This window comes from Glycine max, chromosome 4 (genome assembly GCF_000004515.6).
Source record: "Glycine max cultivar Williams 82 chromosome 4, Glycine_max_v4.0, whole genome shotgun sequence".
Taxonomy (NCBI): domain Eukaryota; kingdom Viridiplantae; phylum Streptophyta; class Magnoliopsida; order Fabales; family Fabaceae; genus Glycine; species Glycine max.
The window spans coordinates 41,390,891-41,396,310 of NC_016091.4; the positions used below are offsets into that span (position 1 = coordinate 41,390,891).

The 5,420-nt window shown below is 36.6% G+C and overlaps 1 non-coding gene across 1 annotated transcript; it reads left to right on the plus strand.

Annotated features, from left to right (window-relative positions):
• Positions 1-3,121: 3,121 nt before the first annotated feature.
• On the plus strand, positions 3,122-3,225 carry LOC113001586 (small nucleolar RNA R71). The gene has a single exon (XR_003266979.1). It is a non-coding gene; the product is annotated as a small nucleolar RNA R71 (small nucleolar RNA).
• Positions 3,226-5,420: the final 2,195 nt, after the last annotated feature.

Genomic DNA, 5,420 nt, shown 5'->3' on the forward strand with positions numbered 1-5,420 from the left:
TCTCTTTGTCATTCATCCTTAACCCTAAGTTAAATTCCCAAATGACCAATTGAGAATTAATTTAGGGGGAAGAGTATTTTTGGACCTTGACCATAGGTTGGTAATTAAATTAAGAGGTAATTGATAATTAATCGATAACTTAGTATTATTAATTGAAATTAGAATTAGGGAAAAACAAGTGCATGTGAATTCATAATCCAGGTTTGTTTTTACTCATACTTTTGCCTCTTGGAAGTTGTTGTCTGACTTAATTTTCTTCTCTTTCACATAACTGGTAAACAAACCCCAAACTCAAGATAAAATCACCTAAATTATTTAGTTTATGTAATTTGAATTATTTAGGAACACAATTAGTCTCTAGGGTATGATATCTGGACTTTTGAGTCCATGATACTAGTGCATAGGATTTAGTTCCCTTTGTGTGAGTACATATTCTATGCATAAGGAATTCTTATTGGCATTGAGTCTGAACTCATCTAGCTCATTCAATTGCTGCAACCTATTACTACATGTAAGCTCAGGATCTAAGTTTGAAAACTTCATAGCCCTCATGGCTTTATGCTCAAGTTCAACAGGAAAATGACACTTTTTCTAATTCAAGACCAGTCTAGTCTTCTTGCATCTTTTCAAAACATCATTTAGATTTTTCAAACAACCATCAAAAGATTGATTGAAAAAGGAAATGTTATCCATAAAAGTTTTAATATGGTTTTCAATTAAGTCAGAGAAAATTGTCATCATGTACCTTTGAAATGTTGTAGGAGCATTACACAAACCATTAGACATTCGGCTATATTCAAATGTCTAGTAAAGGCATGCAAAAGTGGTTTTGTGTTGATCCTTGTCAGCCAAATGCGCTGCAGTTGGCCAAAATACCCATCAAGACAACAATAGAATGCATTAGCAGACAATTTTTAAAGCATTTGATCCATAAAGGGAAGAGGGAAGTAGTCTTTCTGGGTGGTTTCATTTTGTTTCCTATCATCAATACACATTCATCACTTGGTAGTCTTTCTTACTGCTATGAGCTTTTTCTAGTCATTCTCCATGACAATAGTGCTCCCTTCTTAGGGACACATTGGACTGGACTTACCCATTCACCGTCAAAGATGGGGTAGATGATGTCTGCATCCAACAGTTTCAACACTTTTCCCTTCACAGCCTCCATAATGTTGCAGTTGATTCTCCTCCCAGGTAAATGCTTGGGTTCCTTTCCTTTCTCCATGTGAATCCAATGGGTGCACATTATAAGGTCAATACCCTTGATTTCATGGATGGTCCACCCAAAGGCCTCATTGTTGTCTCGTAAGACCCTCAAAAGTTCCTCCTCTTCTATCTCCTACAAACCTATAACAATAACAATTGGCAAAGAAAAAAAGGGGGGGATCAAGAAAAACATATTTTAAGTTGGAAGGAAGCGACTTCAACTCCAACATAGGAGGTTTCTTAATGAAGGGATTAGACTTTGACCCACTACGTCTTTTCAACTCTTCAAACCTTTGATTTCTCGTCAGTTTGGCGTTACTCTGAGCTTGGAGGAACATCATTATATACTCTTCATCACTGCTCAAATCCAAGTCATCATCAATAAGAACTCTTTCTAGGGGGTTGCCCATTTCCACACTTGGGAATGAGGCTTTCACCAAAGCATCAATGGGATCTCTTCCTCAATGAAATTACAAGCAAAAAAAGAGGCAAACTTTTTCACAGTATCAAATAATTTATAAACAAGTTATTCTTCACCCATCCTTAGAGTGAGCTTTCCTTGCCTAACTTCTATGACTGTGTCACAAGTATTCATGAATGGACGCCCCAATATGATCGGGATGTCCTCATCCTCCTCCATGTCTAGCACCACAAAATCAGTTGGAAAGATGAATTTGTCTACCTTAACCAACACATCCTCAACTTCTCCCTTGGGATAAATAATAGACCTATTAGTATGTTGTAAGGTAATGTTTGTGGCTTGATGCTTTCCCCTAAATCACATAGATGTTTCTCTATGGAAGAATTTCCTATAGTGCAAGGGAGGGTAAAACTCATAGGTCCTTAAGCTTAGAGGGTAGCTTTCTCAGTATAGGAGAACACTCCTCAATAAGGCATGTTGTCTCAAATTTTGTCAATTTTTTTTTTGTTGGAAATAATTTTCCTTAAAAAATTTCATATTTGGGAATTTGACCAATAGCCTCAGTAAAGGGAACGTTGATATGTAATTTTTTAAGCATTTCTAAAAATTTAGAAAATTGCTTATCCTACTATTCATTCCTCACTAGTTGGGAAAAAGAAATATTTACTTGAGGAGGTGTTAGTACCTCCTTTTCTTTCCCTGTCTCTAAACTTCTCTCAATAGGAGCTTTTTTGTCCTTTGCTAGACTTTCTTCAGTGAGAGCCTTATTTTCCTTCTCTAAAGAACTACTTTCTCCATCTTCTTGTAATTTGCATGTGGCTTCCCACTCTTAGTTCTCACCACCTTCAAGTCCCCCTTGGGGTTAGGCTTAGTCTATGAAGGCAGAGTACCTTCAGATCTTTGGGACATAAGAGTAACAAGGTTTGACACTATGGATTCTAAGGTTTTGAACCTCTCATCACTCTTAGTCGGGTGCTCTATCATCATGCCCTTCAATGAGGGGTCTCTTCTCCTCCTACCTAGTCCTCTGATTCTGATACTGAGGACCTCTATAAGTGTTTTGATTTTGACTCTGTAGGTGAAAAGGCTTGTACACATTCTAGTTCTGACTCTGACCTTGCCTGTCCCCCTTCTTCTTCCAAGAAAATATAGGGCAATCTCTCTACATTGGTCACAAACAGGGGGTGGGGAAATAGGTGTCATACTCTGAGTTTAAGCCTTATCAATGTCTCCATCAACTTAGTCAAAATATCCAACTTTTGGTTAAAAGCTAAGCTGGATGAGTTGACCTCTACCTGGTAAAGTCCCATAGACCTCTTTAGGAACCTTTTATCACTAGTACCATTATAGGCATTGGAGGCCATGGCCTTAATAATGTCCACTGCTACATTAGTCATCTTATGCTTGAGGTTTCCCCTTGCAACAACATCCAGACAAGACATGTTGTGTTGTGATAGCCCTCCATAAAAGATGTGGATTGACTTCTATAGCAAGTACCCATGGTGTGGGCAACTCTTCTACAGTCCCTTGAATCACTCCTAGGCTTGAAATAAGGATTCATGCTCATATTGGGCAAAATTCCAAATTTCTCTGATTAACAGCTCAAACTTTTCCGTTGGAAAGAATCTTTGCAAAAATTATGTTGAGCACTGGTCCCAAGTGGTAATGCTCTGATTTGGCAAGTCACAGAGCCAATCTTCAGCTTTCCCCACCAATGAGAACAAAAAAGAAGTCAATCTGATGTAGTCAAGAGCATTGGTTAGGATCCTCATTGTATCTGTGAGTCTCAAGAATTTCTTCAAATGAAGAACATTGTCTTCAGATGGAAGGCCATGGAACTGCATCCTCTCAATCAAGTTGATCAGCCCATGCCTCAGTTGGTAGTTTTGCTCCCCCAAGTTAGGAAGTAGAATATTGGACGTGATTCCCACCATGGGGTTGAGATAGTCCTACAAAGTGTGCTCCTGTGGGTCAGCCTCGTTACCTCCATTGCCTCTATTGTTTCCAACAATTGCTTCAACCATCGTTCTCCTATTTATGCCAGTGTTGTTCTTGCAATAAGGGGATAAACAAGAAATCAATAGAATTGAAAGGCAAAAAGAAAAATTATAGACGATAAATCAAAACATATTATGAACAAAAAATTATTTAATTAATGTAAATTGAAATTATCTAATAACTTCACAACTAGTCTTCAGCAATGGCATCAAAAACTTGATGCGTAAAATATTTGCTCACACAAGGGCAAGTGAACTCTACGCAGTAGTATCATGGACTCCAAAAGTTCAGATATTGTATCCTAGAAACTAGTTGTGTTCCTAAATAAATCAAATTACATAAACTAAAAATTTTGGGGATTGTTTATCAATTATGTCAAAGAAAAGAAAATTAAGCCAGACAATAGTTTCTACGAGAGAAAAGTATGAGTACAAACAAACTCGAATTATGAATTTGCATGCACCAATTTTTCCCTAATTCCAATTTTAATTAAGTTTATGGCCAAGGTCTAAATATACTTTATCCCCTTAAATTTAATTCTCAGTTGGTCATTTAGGAATTCAACTTAGGGTCAAGGATGAATGATAAAAAGGTTTGTAAAAAAGGAGGTTCATGCCACTAGTTTGACCATGCAAGTTTTATGAACCTTATCGTTCTACAAGTCAATTAATAATGAGTAGATGGCCACTAAAATGCATGAATTCCATTTTTACAAACCTCTTTGTAATTCATCCTTAACCCCAAATCAAATCTCAAATGACCTATAGAGGATTAATTAAGGGGGAAGAATATTTTCAGACCTTGATCATAGGCTAACATTTAAATTAATAAGTATTAGGGGATTAATTGATAATTGAGAGTTCTCAACTATAATAGGAATTAGGGGAAATCAAGAACATGCGAACAAATAATCCGGGTTTATCTCTACTCATACATTTCTCTCTTAGAAGCCATTGTCTGGCTTATGTTATTTCTTTGATGTAATTGATAAACGAGCCCCCAAACTCAAGATAAAATCCCCAAAATTATTTAGTTCATGTAATTTAAATTATTTAGGATCACAATTGGTCTCTAGGGCATGTTATCCAAACTTTCGAGTCCATGATACTAGGGTTCACTAGCCCTTCTGTAACATTATTTTACACATCAAGTTTATGGCGTTGTTATAATTTGTTTTGTTTGAATTAAATAGTTTTTGTTCATATTTTTTTATTTATTTATATTAGTTTTGTTCTATTTTATCTTAGTGTAAATTTTAAATTTTTATTGCAATTTAACTTTAATTTTTTTTTCTACCAGTTGTGTTTTAATCCTTCTTTTGTGTGGATAGTTTATGGTAACTCGATCTCAAAGGGTTGAAATACCTGAGCATAATCCTAAGATTGAAAGAGCTTGTCACAGGAACAACGCTAATACAAGGAAAAGAAGAATGGGTGAAACAAATAGAGGTAATAATAGGAATAGAGGCAATGAGGCTGACCCACTGGAGCACACCCTGCAAGACTATCTCACCTCCATGGTAGGAATCACTACTAGTATTATGCTCCCTAACTTGGGGGACCTAAACTTTGAGCTGAGGCATAGACTAATCAACATGATTGAGAGAATGCAATTCCATGGCCTGCCATCTAAAGATCTTGTTCTTCATTTGAAGAAATTCCTGAGGATCATAGGCACAATGAAGAGCCCAACTACAACTCCAGACTACATCAAATTGGATGCCTTTATGTTCTTACTAGGGGTAAAGGCTGAAGACTAGCTTTATGACCTACCAAACCAGAGCATTATCACTTGG